This window comes from Ambystoma mexicanum, chromosome 5q (assembly GCF_040938575.1).
Source record: "Ambystoma mexicanum isolate Mex_15411 chromosome 5q, UKY_AmexF1_1, whole genome shotgun sequence".
In the NCBI taxonomy this organism is placed as follows: domain Eukaryota; kingdom Metazoa; phylum Chordata; class Amphibia; order Caudata; family Ambystomatidae; genus Ambystoma; species Ambystoma mexicanum.
In genome coordinates this window covers 482,596,296-482,612,346 of record NC_090933.1, presented here as the reverse complement: position 1 = coordinate 482,612,346, position 16,051 = coordinate 482,596,296, and positions in this window count along the sequence as shown.

Genomic DNA, 16,051 nt, shown 5'->3' with positions numbered 1-16,051 from the left:
TGTCCCCCTGCAACCCACCCACCCAGCAGTGATGGGCACCTGCCAGCAGGCCCCGACTCATGTCCCCCAGCAAAGGAACCACCCACCCAGCAGTGACGGGCACCTGCCAGCAGGCCCCAACTCATTTCCCCCAGCCACCCAGACCAACCCACCCACCCAGCAGTGATGAGCACCTGCCAGCAGGCCCCGACTCATGTCCTCCATCCTCTGAACCGATAAACTCAGCAGTGACGGGCACCTGCCAGCAGGCCCCGACTCATGTCCCCCAGCCACCTTGACCAACCCACCCACCCAGCAGTGACGGGCACCTGCCAGCAGGCCCCGACTCATGTCCCCCAGCCACCCAACCACCTACCCAGCAGTGATGGGCACCTGCCAGCAGGCCCCAACTCATGTCCCCCAGCCACCCTGACCAACCCACCCACTCAGCAGTGATGGGCACCTGCCAGCAGGCCCCGACTCATGTCCCCAAGCCACCCAGCTACCCATCAGTGATGGGCACCTGCCAGCAGGCCCCAACTCATGTCCCCCAGCCACCCTGAACAACCCACCCACCCAGCAGTGACGGGATCCTGCCAGCAGGCCCCAACTCATGTCCCCCTGCACACCCACCCACCCAGCAGTGATGGGCACCTGCCAGCAGGCCCCGACTCATGTCCACCAGCCAAGGACCCACCCACCCAGCAGTGACGGGCACCTGCCAGCAGGCCCCAACTCATTTCCCCCAGCCACCCAGACCAACCCACCCACCCAGCAGTGATGAGCACCTGCCAGCAGGCCCCGACTCATGTCCCCCATCCTCTGAACCCATAAACTCAGCAGTGACGGGCACCTGCCAGCAGGCCCCGACTCATGTCCCCCAGCCACCCTGACCAACCCACCCACCCAGCAGTGATGGGCACCTGCCAGCAGGCCCCGACTCATGTCCCCCAGCCACCCACCCACCTACCCAGCAGTGATGGGCACCTACCAGCAGGCCCCAACTCATGTCCCCCAGCCACCCTGACCAACCCACCCACCCAGCAGTAACGGGCACCTGCCAGCAGGCCCCGACTCATGTCCCCCAGCCACCCTGATTGCAGTGACAGGCATCTGCCAGCAGGCCCCGACCCATGACCCCCAGCCACCCTGATCAACCCACCCACCCAGCAGTTACGGGAAGCTGCCAGCAGCCCCCGACTCATGTCCCCCTGCACGCCCACCAACAAAGCAGTGACGGGCACCTGCCAGCAGGCCCCGGCTAGTGTCCCCCACACACCCACCCACCCAGCAGTGACGGCACCTGCCAGCAGGCCCCGACTCATGTCCCCCAGCCACCCTGACCAACCCAACCACTCAGCAGTGACGGGCACCTGCCAGCAGGCCCCGACTCATGTCCCCCAGCCACCCTGACCAGCACACCCATCCAGCAGTGACGGACACCTGCCAGCAGGCCCTGACTTATGTCCCCCTGTAACCCCACTCATCCAGCAGTGACGGGCACCTGCCAGCAGGCCCCGACTCATATCCCCCAGCCACCCTGACCAACCCACCCACCCAGCAGTGACAGGCACCTGCCAGCAGGCCCCGACTCATATCCCCCTGAACCCCACCCACCCAGCAGTGATGGGCACCTGCCAGCAGGCCCCGACTCATGCCCCCCAGCAAAGGACCCACCCACCCAGCAGTGATGGGCACCTGCCAGCAGGCCCCAACTCATGTCCCCCAGCCACCCTGACCAACCCACCCACCCAGCAGCGATAAGCACCTGCCAGCAGGCCTGACTTATGTCCCCCAGCCATCCACCCACCCACCCAACAGCGACTGGCACCTGCCAGTAGGCCCCGACTCATGTCCCCAAGCCACTCTGACCAACCCACCGACCCAGCAGTGACCGGCACCTGCCAGCAGGCCCCGACTCATGTCCCTCTGCACCCCCACCCACCCAGCACTGATGGGCACCTGCCAGCAGGCTCTGACTCATGTCCCCCAGCCTATGAACCCATGAACCCAGCAGTGACGGGCACTTGCCAGCAGGCCCCGACTCATGTCCCCTAGCCACCCTGACCAACCCACCCACCTAGCAGTGACGGGCACCTGCAGCAGGCCCCGACTCATGTCCCCCAGCCTCCCAACCACCTACCCAGGAGTGATGGGCACCGGCCAGCAGGCTCCAATTCATGTCCACCAGCCACCCTGACCAACCCACCCACCCAGCAGTGACAGGCACCTGCCAGCAGGCCCCGATTTATGTCCCCCATCAACCTTGACCAACATACCCACCCAGCAGTGACGGGCATCTGCCAGCAGGCCCTGACTCATGTCCCCCAGCCACCCTGACCAACCCACCCAGCAGTGATGATCACCTGCCAGCAGGCCCCGACTCATGTCCCCCAGCCACCCTGAACACCCCACCCACCCAGCAGTGACGATAACCTGCCAGCAGGCCCCAACTCATGTCCCCCTGCACACCCACCCACCCAGCAGTGATGGGCACCTGCCAGCAGGCCCTGACTCATGTCCACCAGCCAAGGACCCACCCACCCAGCAGTGACGGGCACCTGCCAGCAGGCCCCGACTCATTTCCCCCAGCCACCCAGACCAAACCACCCACCCAGCAGTGATGAGCACCTGCCAGCAGGCCCCGACTCATGTCCCCCATCCTCTGAACCTATAAACTCAGCAGTGACGGGCACCTGCCAGCAGGCCCCGACTTATGTCCCCCAGCCACCCTGCCCAACCCACCCACCCAGCAGTGACGGGCACCTGCCAGCAGGCCCCGACTCATGTCCCCCAGCCACCCACCCACCTACCCAGCGGTGATGGGCACCTGCCAGCAGGCCCCAACTCATGTCCCCCAGCCACCCTGACCAACCCACCCACCCAGCAGTGACGGGCACCTGCCAGCAGGCCCCGACTCATGTCCCCCACCCACCCAGCTACCCAGCAGTGATGGGGACGTGCCAGCAGGCCCCAACTCATGTCCCCCAGCCACCCTGACCAACCCACCCACCCAGCAGTGACGGGCACCTGGCAGCAGGCCCGAAACATGGCCCACCAAACAACATGTCCTAACAAAACAGACCCATGTCCCTAATGCCAACCCTAATCCCCCTTACCCCCCAGTACAAGCATGCAACCATCCACAGAACCCACTCCCAAATTACCCATGCCATGACAGTCTTAAAAGAACCACCATGCCCATGCAGGAATGCACAATGGAGCCACACAGTGGCAACAGATGACTGAGGCAATGTTCATTGAGACAAGCACAAATCCAATGATAGAACACAACACCAATCTTGAAGTTAGAAAAAATGTATTAAAAACATAATGAACTAACATAGAGGAAATGAAACTTGAAAATCAATGTAAAATGACAGATATTACCCAAAAAAATGTTAATCCAATGAGAAAAAGAAAAAAAAATGTCATATTGAATAAAAAAGTGGTCAATTGCCAAAGTCAATAAGAAAAAAATAATCCAATAAAAGAAAATGGGTAAATTGAAAAAGAAAGTATGTACAAGTCTGCAACTATATACAATGGAAGTCCAAATGGTCCATGATCCACAAACAAAAGGAAACATACAAAAAAGTCCTATGAAGAAAAAACTATATACACAAAGTGGAGCAATGTCCATGAACTCCAAAATAAAAGAAAAAACAAAGGAAACCTAACACTAATGAACTATGTACAATGGCGTTGGGCAAGTCCAACAGCTCACTTGTTGATGTTCCGGGCCAGGGCATCATCGGACTCCATGTCACTGTCCCGGAGGCGGGCCTCTTCCCTCGCCTCGAGGTCTCACAGGGATGCAGTCATGGCCTGTTCCAACTCCCTGTGAGTTGCCTCGAGGCACTCAGCCCGCCTCAATGCCCTGCGCATGGAGTTCTCCACCCTGACCATAGTGAGCCGTGCCTCCTCTGCCCGCTGCCGCTCCGCTGCTCCGCATCTATCCACTGGCCGAACCGCTGCCACACGGAAGACACTGCCAATCCAGGGTCCTCCTGCCCTCCGGCCGATGCCAGCCCCTCTGATGTTGAAGGCCGCGAGCCATCATGGCTCCCACCCTGAGCCTGCTGCTGCCATTCATGTGCCCTGTTGGTTGGTGCATGCACGTCCTCCTCTTGCTGGGGTCCAGTTTTTGGGTAGGCCACCCCTGTTGGACATCCGACTCCTGACTGTGGCAGGGAAGAGTCCTCCACCAGCCTGGCTGCTGGTTCAGGGGCAGCTCCACAAGGTGCCCAGGTGATACTTGGGCATGTAGATGGCATGGAGGACGCCTGGCGCATAGGGGGTTCAGATGAGGAGGGGGACGCTAGAAGATCCCGCACACAGAGGAACCCAGCCTGGGTGACCCGTCCTAGTAGGCCGACGTGGTCAATGAGGTATTCAAAATGATGTGCATTGTCCTCACGAGAACCCTGCACGTCATCCTGAATACCACAATGACGCAACGCCACCCCAGCTAGGACAGGCTCAACCCGGTCCCGGATTGCCACGTTCGCAGGGAGAGGAAGGCCAGTTGTTGTTTGCGTATAACCTCCCTGAAAACGGGTCTGGATGAAGGCATCCCTGCTTTTGTGGGATGATGCAGTCACAGGATCAGTGACAGGATTACACACAGGCACCTCCGTGGCGGCCTGTGCTGCCTCCTGTCCCTGCCCCTGCACTGCACCACTAGCACCAGTAGAATGCCCCCTCCAGGCCCTGTGCGTGGGCCTCAATGGCCTCCTCCTCAACCAAACTCCCCACCAACCTGGATGACTCCGTTCCATCTTCCTCCATAGGCCCCTGTGGGGGCTAAACTGCCCCTCCTGCTGCAGAGGAGTCCACCTCCAACGTCCGCCTCTTGGACCTTCCCTCGGAAGCTGCGGCTGAGGATGCAGCACCAGACTCCTCATTCCCCGAAGAAATGTAAACCTGGGAGGCGAGCTGGGCCTTGCGTCTCCTGCTGTGGGTGGGATCCCTGCCGCTGTGCTCCACAGCACAGTCTCTGCCCTCTTCATCAGTTGATGCTGCAGACAGGGAGAGACAGAACACAGGCATCAGGGCACTGTAAAATGGTTTGATACACACTTGACAATTGCACATTTGTGGAAGTCTCAAACTTCACAATTGGCATCACATTCACCAACACACATCATTTGAACCCACACACATGCGTACATTAAAAGGAATCGTGCAGCAGGCAGCAGCATCCATACACATACAACAGTGTGAACATCCAAAGGTTGGCATGATGTCACAAGAAACAAGGGGAGTGCCGAACACATGCACACGCGCCAACAGACACACATGCATCTGTACATATCCACCACCTGTCACAGTGCAATCTTCAGCAACTATGTCACATCTGCCAATGGGGTTCCTAAATGTCTGTGTCACATGCATCTATGGTGTATCACAGTCACACACATGTCAAACACACACACGCACATGTATGCTGTGCACGTACATGAAGGTGGAACCAGCATCCATGTGTCACACCCCAACCATGCCATAGTACATACACAGAAATGCTAACATGTGTGCATCCCCACATGCATTCGTGCATCATGCATTTGAACACATACACCATAGATGTGCCTCACACATGACTGGACTCACATGCGGCAGGCTCAGGTCCCTGCACATACACATCCATTCATGGTCCTTTCAAGACATATGTCCAAGCTGCACACACCTGGCACCGCTCAATATGCACTGCATCCAATCAGTACACATGGACACTTACCGCTCGACTCCGGAAGGGTAAGCCTCTCAAGGACCTGGAGGTGAATCGCTGGGCGTATACGTTCCAGGAACCTCATCTGGCCGTCGGTAAGGCAGACCCGGCACCCCTCTGCATCTGTTGCCTCCAAGAGGCGCCGGGCCTTCCTGAGGGTCCTGGACCTGAAGTCCTCCCAGCGCTTCCGGACATGTCGTATGTCACAGGCTGCCAACCCCTCCACATTGATGGCAGCCACAATGTCCTTCCAGATCCTCTTCCATCCATCATTGTCGGCACGTGGTCTTCCGAAAAGGGCGTCATAATGCACCAGGACTTGCTCCACCAGGATACCAACTTCTGCGGCACTGAAGCTGGTAGCCCTCTGCCTCTCTGGCTGGGGGTTACCAGTGGTGTCCAATGGTGTTTTCCCTGACATTGCAACCCCTGAGGCAGGTGTGGGTGGGCAACTGGGTCTAGGTGCTGGGCTGTGGAGCGATGGAACTTCAGTTGGGAGTCTTCTGTTCCAGCAGGGTGGTCACAGCAACTGGACCCCTGCAGATGGCTAATGTGCAGGCACCAAATAGCACGGCACGTGGCGAGCAGGCAGGCAGGCAGCAGCAGATAGCTGTTAGGAGTCGGCTCGGGGCTCTGGGGGCAGTAATTCAGCCTTCTGGGCAGGAGCGTGGTCTTCCATGTGTTGTCACGTGGCCAGCTTGATACAAAGTGATTTGGCACATGAAAAAACAGCATGTCAGCATGTAATTTGAGGAAAGACCCTTAGCGTGTAGGCGCGTCTGTGATGTAACACGCGCGGGCATTCCCCTCATCACGGGTGCATAGTGATCAGCACGTGAAAAAACTGCACGTCCGTGTGTTCATGCGTGTAATTCGAACAAAGGGCCTAAGCGTTTAAGTGACGTGCGCAGGCTTTTCCCTCAGCACTGGTTGAAGGTGAGCGGGGCCAGCAGTTCGCTGTACGTGCCTTTCGTGGAGACTGACGTGTGTTGCTACTTCTGGTTGTTTCACGCTTCATCACAACTTCACAGCGGATCAAGGACATATCTCTTCTTTTGTTGGGGGTATTGGCTACCCGTGTTTTTCATTATCACGCTAGTCAGACTGTGAGTCGCGCACACTATTTGTCCCACTGTGGGTGCCCCTGTGTATTGCATACTCATTTTCGAGGTAATAGTAGCCTGTATGTCCCACGCGTACGTGTTTTTCGTGTCCCTGGGTGCCACCGCGTACTGCGGGAGGTTAATTCTACACACGTGGGCTACCGGGGGTTGCATGCATGGTTTTACTGCAGTTTTGGGGTGCCTGAGCGTTGCATGACCCGTCACTTTATCCCCAGGTCGCATACAGCCTTGCAGGTGCAGGGGTGCTGTTAACATCTAGTACCCCAACCCCTTCACCCTAATTACACAGGAAAATTGTCGTGTACACCTCCCATTGGCACTACTACATCTGTGCTGGCACTACTACATCTGTGCCATGGTTGGGAGGCCACGAAAGGTGAGGGGCACCTCAGCTGGGCGTACTCCACATGGTGGGCATGGTCAGGGACGTGGCCGGGGTGACCAGGGAGTAGGGGGACTCCATGGTGTCCAGGGTGGCTGCAGAGGGGGAAGAAAAGTAGTGGAAACCCAGAGGAAATGGAACTCCATACGGCTTGTCAACATATAAGCAAGGATACAAGTGTTTGCAGAAACCTTGAGTGTGAGACACTGACCACATTAAGTATTCCCTTGATGGAGAATACAGGGAACATGTGTCGATGGTCCCCACCCCCTGAACTACCTGGCTTGTAGTGTATAAGGTGGGGAGAAAACAACACCTTGGTGGAAAATGGGAAACAACCGCAAGCTTCAATAACTGTGCGGCCAAGACGGAACTTTCTCTTTGGCTTGGTCTTGTCAACATTGAACGAGGAGTCTAGATTCAAAGCTACTGCGTTTTTTATGTGGAAGCAGTCTTCCAGGAAACACACTTGGGTCACTGCAACTTGACACCCTGTAAAGAGAAAGAAACCAGTTTTTGAAAATTGGACAATAGTCAATGCACATCAACTTGAATTCTCTTTTAAGAATTTTTTCTTTTTGTTTGTAACGTATATGTCCTGATTAGGTGCACCAGACGGATACTACATAGACTGTTCTGGTTGCCCAAAACTCGAGTCGGCAACACCTTAGAGCCTACCCCTCCCGGAGTTGGCTCTTACTTGGGTTCACATAGACAAAATGTGGGAATTGATATGTGTTTATGAGTAACCACGTTTGAACACTTACCCAGTGTTTTATTTTTAAAATATTGCTAACTAGGCACTTTTTGAGCAACTAAGATATTTACCCAATAGATGGGATGTTCTGAGCTACAGAACAAAATTATCTGGATTGCGTTTTTTTGCACAAGTACGAGTGGTGTTTTTTGTATGTATGGGGATGAAAGAGTATGTGAGGAATGATATGTGAATTGAGAGTTTTTTTGTTGGTGTGATAAAATGTGTGTGTTGACAATTGGTTTTTAATAGATGTGTCATTTATGTAATTGATATGCTATTTTGTAAATATGTTTCAAGATTAGAATATGATTAAATAGATAAATTAAATGAATTCTGACATGCTGTCGTGTGTCCATAATATAGACCTCTTAAATAGGGTTGATTGATTGATATTTTATTTCAATCGCGCTCGTACACAAGTGTTTCAGAGCACGACAAGGCAAGGGAGGGGAACAGGGGAGAACAAAACAGCGATCTTACTAGGCCCAGTGACATTGAGAACGTGCAAGTGCATGGGAGAGGGGGGAGGGGAAAAGTGCATGGAAGGGGGAGAGGTGGAAAGTGCGAAGCAGAGGAGAAACAGATAAATAACAATAAATAAATAATAAAGGCAACAAACAGTGGTAATGCAGCCAGCAATTTGCAAGTGCTAGGTTTAAGGCAGCAGACAGGGTAGGTCCGATAAGTGCCGGAAGAAAAAGGGGTGGGCTGTATGGGTACAGATACAGACCCCAGTGCAAGGGGTGGCCCGGAGGAGGGTGACAGGATGAGCAAGTACCTGGGCCCAAAAGACAGAGGGTGTCCAGGTGCACGGTGCCACGAGAGAACAGATCAGCAGGGGAGAGGGGGAGCGAATGGTTGTTGTTTTTGGAATGAATTATGCTGCATTGTTACGCATGAATAGTGATGTGCACTTATCTAAGGATAATTGCAGTGTTGTTTGGCAGAGGGGAAAGAGGCAGGGGTGCAGTCATGCCACCACCCCCTGTGGCTCCGGGAGATGCAGCTGTTGCATCTGGCACTGGCGCCCATGTGACCCGGCAATCCGTTTCATCGACTGCCACGGGCCCAAGGGTAGTGGTAGCTGCAGGTGCAGCTGTGGACACCACCACCCAGGCTCAGGGTCGGCCAGCGCATGCTGCGTTGGCAACTGAGGAGTCCCAGGATGATTTTCAGGAGGTCAGGAGGCACACCGTAAGTGCACACAGGGTTGCCCTGACCGAGGCACGTGTCCCTGGGCAGTATTGTCATCTGCTGCCCCGAGCAGCCGGGTGTTGGCAAGTGGCATGGGCAGATGAGGCCAACACCACCCCGGCTGTGAGTCTACCATGTAGGACAGTCCCGGTCAATGACCCTGGCCCAGCAGATGTTGCTGCGCAGGGTCCATTCCAGGGCACCCAGCAGCCACTGACGCAAGTCAGGGCTTCCGTCCTTGTTCCACCTGAAACTCCCTCGGTTCAATCCACCAGCGCCACTGCCCATACTGTTCAGGGCGGCATTTGCCAGCCAGGGTCCGGACCACTGCTCAAGAGGAGGAAGGTTGCATCTGCAGCAGAGGCTGGGACCCCAGATATGGCTCCGGCGTCCGGCACATCGAGGAAGAAGCCTTTCTGCAAGCAGGAACTGGACTTCCTTGTGTACTATGTGTCGGGACAAGACCATGATATGCTAGTGGGCTCGAATTATCACACTACGGCTGCCCAGCATTTGACCCAATGGAAGCATGTTGCGGAGGGTCTCAGTGCAATCGGACATGAGGTGTGCACAGCTCAGGAGTGCAAAAAGCATTGGGATGACCTCTGTCGCTCTGCTCAGCAAAAGCATGCCTCTAATTACAACATGACTCTGGTGACTGGCAGTGGGCCACCACCTGAGGAGGAAGAGCTCACTTCGCACAAGTCAGTCGCTGCGGAGTTCATACCGACAGAATTGTCCGAAGGAGTGGGAGAGATGCTGGCCTTTGATGCCCCGTCCAGTAAGTGTTGTCGCGTGTTTGTCCAGACCATGTGTGCTTTGCTTGTGTGATGTGTTGTTCTTGACTGCCACCACATGCTATGTGTACATAGTTCTCATGTGCGAGTCATGCAATGGTTCACTGATGCGTGCCTACTGTGCAGGATGCTGGACATGTAGAGCAGACGGGGGCTGTCCTCATCACCACACCTGCACCCTGCTCACATGCTAGTCACTCGGCTCCCCCTCCGGTCCATGTTCCAGCTCACTGGCCCTTCTGCATGTAGCCTGGGGTGTCTTTCCACTCAGCACTGGGGCTATGTCATTGCATGACTGACATGCATGTGTGTTCTGCCTGCATGTGAGTACTCCACGTAGGCATGCCCCCTTCCCCCTCCACCCCCCTGCACCCCAATTTCACCATGCCACTGGTGGGTGTCATGTTGGAGTACTGCAATGGCCTGTTCAATGCTCCTGCGTACATGCACACTTCCCCTGCCAACCTGCCAGACGCATACAGTGGGGTAATCCTTTGTCCTTGATGCAGGGTGTCTCACTGGGACTGTGCAGATGGCAGATGCTGCAGAGGGACATGAGTGCCCATTCATGCTCTATGTGCATTCCATGCATATCCCTATGTGTCCTTGCCCGGAAGATCATTGTAGTACGTGTCCAGGATGACATAAATTTAATGGCATTTGATCATCCATTCCATGCCCATTCTGGCTCTGTCCTGCATCACGCACGTCTTTAGAGTGTCACAGTCTGTGTGGGGCACAGGCCTCCCCCTGTTTCAGGCCCTCTGACTCTGTTCACTGGTGTAATGGCTTCTGCACACACGGGTCTACTACTGAGGGTTCATCATGTGTCCTGCTTACTGTCCCATTCTCATCTGCTGTGTTGTCAGTTGACTCAGATGATGCAATTGGCACTAGTCAACACTGTCTGCCAATACACAGTTCTCTGGTCACACTTTCGCTGCCATGCAATGCCTCCCTGCATTTTTACTTAGGGGGGGGTTTGCCTGTAGGCATGCAACCCATTGCATGCACATTGTAGATGATGCGCCAGCCGCATGCGCCAACACCCATTTCCACGCACAGCATATTCATGGATTTCAACATCCATAACCAGCCATGGAGCAGAGCGGCGAAGCGACCCTGCAGCCGCGCCAGTAACGCCCCCAACCCCGCCCCATGCGCCAAAAACATCGCACAAATCCCCTACATGGTGCAAAGGCCAGCAGACCAGCACACAGCCCCCCAACCGGGAAAATGTGTGGAAAATTCCCTGTGCACACCTCAGAATACACGTACCCCGCTTGTGCTATCCAAAACGCATATAAAAGTCCAAGTGCACCTCTCGTAATACACGTACCCTGCCCGCGCTATCGAAAATGTGTGTAAAAGTCCACGCGCACCCCTGAGAAAACACGTACCCGGCTCGTGCTATCAAAAACATGTCAAAAAGTCCATGTGCACCCCTCCGAATGCACGTACCACACTCGTGCCAGTGAAAACACGTGGAAAATTCTCTGCGCACCCCTCGGAATACACATACCTTGCTCGCGCTAGCGAAAACGCGTGAAAAAGTCCATGCGCACCTCTCAGAATACGTGTAACCCTCCCGTGCTAGCGAAAACGTCTGTAAAACTCCCTGTGCACCCCTCAGAATACACGAACCCCACCCGCGCTAGGGAAAACGCATGTAAAACTCCCCACGCACTCCTCGGAATACACATACCCCGCCCTCACTAGCGAAAACATGTGGAAAAGTGCACTGCACCCCTGGAATACACTCAGGCAGCTCATCCACCCTCCCCATGCCCCACAGGCAGCCCATCCACCCTCCCTATGCCCCACGGGCAGCCCACACCACAGGGGGGAATGTTTCCATGCATTTAACCTAATGCGAGCAGGATTGGTGTATTCCAAGGGGTGCACGTGGACTTTTACATGCAATTTGGCAGTGTGGGACCTCCCGGGTTTGCCCTTTCCCCCCTCCCCATGCCCTGCAGGCAGCCCATCCACCCTGACCATGCCCTGCAGGCAGCCCACATGGCAACATGCACTCAGGAGCACCTTCTCATGTCCCACAGCCATCCTGACCAACCCACCCACCCAGCAGTGACGGGCACCTGCCAGCAGGCCCTGACTCATGTCCCCCTGCACCCCCACCCAGCTAGCAGAGACGGGCACCTGCCAGCAGGCCCCGAATCATGTCCCCCTGCACCACCACCCACCCAGCAGTTACATGCACCTGCCAGCAGGCCTCGATTCATGTCCCCCAGACACCCACCTACCCAGCAGTGACAGGCACCTGCCAGCAGGCCCCGATTTATGTCCCCCAGCCACCCTGACCAACCCAACCACCCCACAGTGATGTGCACCTGCCAGCAGGCCCTGACTCATGTCCCCCTGCAACTCCACCGACCCAGCAGTGACGGGCACCTGCCAGCAGGCCCTGACTCAGGTCCCCCAGCCACCCACCCAGCAGTGATGGGCACCTGCCAGCAGGCCCGACTCATGTCCCACTGCACCCCCACCGACCCAGCAGTGACGGTCACCTGCAGCAGGGCCCGAATAGTGTCCCCCAGCCAGCCACCCACCCAGCAGTAACGGGCACCTGCCAGCAGGCCCTGAATCATGTCCCCCAGCCACCCTGACCAACACACCCACCCAGCAGTGATGGGCACCTGCCAGTAGGCCCGACTCATGTTCCCCTGCACCCCCATCCACCCAACAGTGACGGGTACCTGCCAGCAGGCCCCGACTCATGTCCCCCAGCCACCCTGACCAACCCACCCATCCAGCAGTGACGGGCACCTGCCAGCAGGCCCCGACTCATGTCCCCGTGCACCCCATCCACCCAGCAGCGATGTTCACATGCCAGCAGGCCCGACTCATGTCCCTCAGCCTCCCTGACCAACTCACCCACCCAGCAGTGATGGGCACCTGCCAGAAGGCACTGACTCATGTCACCCTGAACCCCCACACACCCAGCAGTGACGGGCACCTGCCAGCAGGTGCTGACTCATGTCCCCCAGCCACCCTGATCAACCCACCCACCCAGCAGTGATCGGCACCTGCCAGCAGGCTCCAACTCATGTCCCCTCTGCACCCCACCCACCCAGCAGTGATGGGCACCTGCCAGCAGGCCCCGACTCATGTCCCCCAGCCAAGGAACCACCTACCCAGCAATGACGGGCACCTGCCAGCAGGCCCTGTCTCATGTCCCCCAGCCACCCTGACCAACAGCTGTGATGAGCACCTGCCAGCAGGCCCCAACTCATGTCCCACAGCCACCCTGACCAAGCCACAAACCCCACAGTGACGTGCACCTGCCAGCAGGCCCTGACTCATGTCCCCCTGCACCCCCACCCACCCAGCAGTGATGGGCACCTGCCAGCAGGCCCCGACTCATGCCCCCAGCAACCCACCCAACAGTGATGGGCACCTGCCAGCAGGCCCCGACTCATGTGCCTCAGCCACCCTGACCAACCCATCCAGCAGTGACGGGCACCTGCCAGCAGGCCCTGACTCATGTTCCCCTGCACCCCCACCCACCCAGCAATGACAGGCACCTGTCAGCAGGCCCCGGCTCATGTCCCCCAGCCACCCTGACCAACCCACCCACCCAGAAGTGACGGGCACCTGCCAGCAGGCCCCAACTCATGTCCCCCTGTACCTCCACCCACCCAGCAGTGACGGCACCTGCCAGCAGGCCCAGACTCATGTCCCCCTGACACCCTGACCAAGCCACACACCCCACAGTGATGTGCACCTGCCAGCAGGCCCTGACTCATGTCCCCCTGCACCTCCACCCACCAGGCAGTGACGGGCACCTGACAGCAGGCCCCGACTCATGTCACCCAGCAACCCACCCAGCAGTGATGGGCACCTGACAGCAGGCCCCGACTCATGTGCCCCAGCCACCCTGACCAACCCACCCAGCAATGACGGGAACCTGCCAGCAGGCCCCACTTCATGTCCCCCTGCACCACACCCACCCAGCAGTGATGGGCACCTGCCAGCAGCCCTGACTCATGTCCCCCTGTACCCCCACCCACCCAGCAGTGACGGGCACCTGCCAGCAGGCCCCGACTCATGTCCCCCTGCGCCCCCACCCACTCAAAAGTGACAGGCACCTACCAGCAGGCCCTGACTCATGTCCCCCAGCCACACACCCAGCAGTGACGGGCACCTGCCTGCAGGCCCCGACTCATGTCCCCCAGCCACACTGATGGCAGTGAAGGGCATCTGCCAGCAGGCCCCAACTCATATGCCCCAGCCACCCTGACAAACCCACCCACCCAGCAGTGACAGGCACCTGCCAGAAGGCTCTGACTCAAGTTCCCTAGCCACCCTGTCCAACCCACCCACCCAGCAATTATGGGCACCTGCCAGCACGCCCCGACTCATGTCCCCCTGCACCCCCACCCACCGAGCAGTGACGGGTACCTGCAGCAGGCCCCGAATCATGTCCCCCAGCCACCCTGACCAACCCACCCACGCAGCAGTGACGGGCACCTGCCAGCAGGCCCGACTCATGTTCCCCTGCAACCCCACCCACCCAGCAGTGACGGGCACCTGCCAGCAGGCCCCGACTCATGTCCCCCAGCCACCCTGACCAACCCACCCATCCAGCAGTGATGGGCACCTGCCAGCAGGCCCCGACTAATGTCCCTCGATCCCCCACCCACCCAGCAGCAATGGTCACCTGCCAGCAGGCCCTGACTCATGTCCCTTAGCCACCATGACCAACTCACCCACCCAGCAGTGACGGACACCTGCCAGCAGGCCCCGACTCATGTCTCCCTGAACCCCCACACACCCAGCAGTGACGGGCACCTGCCAGCAGGACCTGACTCATGTCCCCCAGCCACCCTGACCAACCCACACACCCAGCAGTGACGGACACCTGCCAGCAGGCCCCGACTCATGTCCCCCTGCACCCCACCCACCCAACAGTGATGGGCACCTGCCAGCAGGCCCCGGCTCATGTCACCCAGCCAAGGACCCACTTACCCAGCAGTGACGGGCACCTGCCAGCAGGCCCCGACTCATGTCCCCCAGCCACCCTGACCAACCCACCCACCCAGCTGTGATGAGCACCTGCCAGCAGGCCCCGACTCATGTCCCCCAGCCACCTACCCGCCCACCCCGCAGTGACGGGCACCTGGCAGCAGGCCCTGACCCATGTCCCCTAGCCACCCTGACCAACCCACCCAGCAGTGACAGGAACCTGCCAGCAGCCCTGACTCATGTCCCCCTGCACCCCCACCCACCCAGCAGTGACAGGCACCTCCGGGCAGGCCCCGACTCATGTCCCCCAGCCACCATGACCAACCCACCCTCCGAGGAGTGACAGGCACCTGCCAGCAGGCTCCGACTCATGTCCCCCCACACCCCCTCCCACCCAACAGTGACAGGCACCTGCCAGCAGGCCCTGACACATGTCCCCCAGCCACCCACCCAGCAGTGACGAGCACCTGCCTGCAGGCCCCGACTCATGTCCCCCAGCCACCCTGATGGCAGTGACGGGCATCTGCCAGCAGGCCCCGACTCATGCACCCCAGCCACCCTGACTAACCCACCCACCCATCAATGATGGGCACCTGCCAGCAGGCCCTGACTCATGTCCCCCTGCACCCCCACACACCCAGCAGTGACGGGTACCTGCAGTAGACCCTGAATAGTGTCCCCAGCCAACCATCCACCCAGCAGTGACGGGCACCTGTCAGCGGGCCCCGAATCATGTCTCCCAGCCGCCCTGATGCAGTGACAGGCACCTGCCAGCAGGCCCGACTCATGTTGCCCTGCACCCCCACCCACCCAGCAGTGACGGGCACCTGCCAGCATGCCCCGACTCATGTCCCCCAGCCACCCTGACCAACCCACCCATCCAGCAGTGACAGGCACCTGCCAGCAGGCCCACAACTCATGTCCCCCTGAACCCCCACCCACCCAGCAGCGTACGTCACCTGCCAGCAGGCCCCGACTGATGTCCCTCAGCCACCCTGACCAACTCACCCACCCAGCAGTGACGGGCACCTGCCAGCAGGCCCCGACTCATGTCCCCCAGCCACCCTGACCAACCCACCCACCCAGCAGTGACGGGCA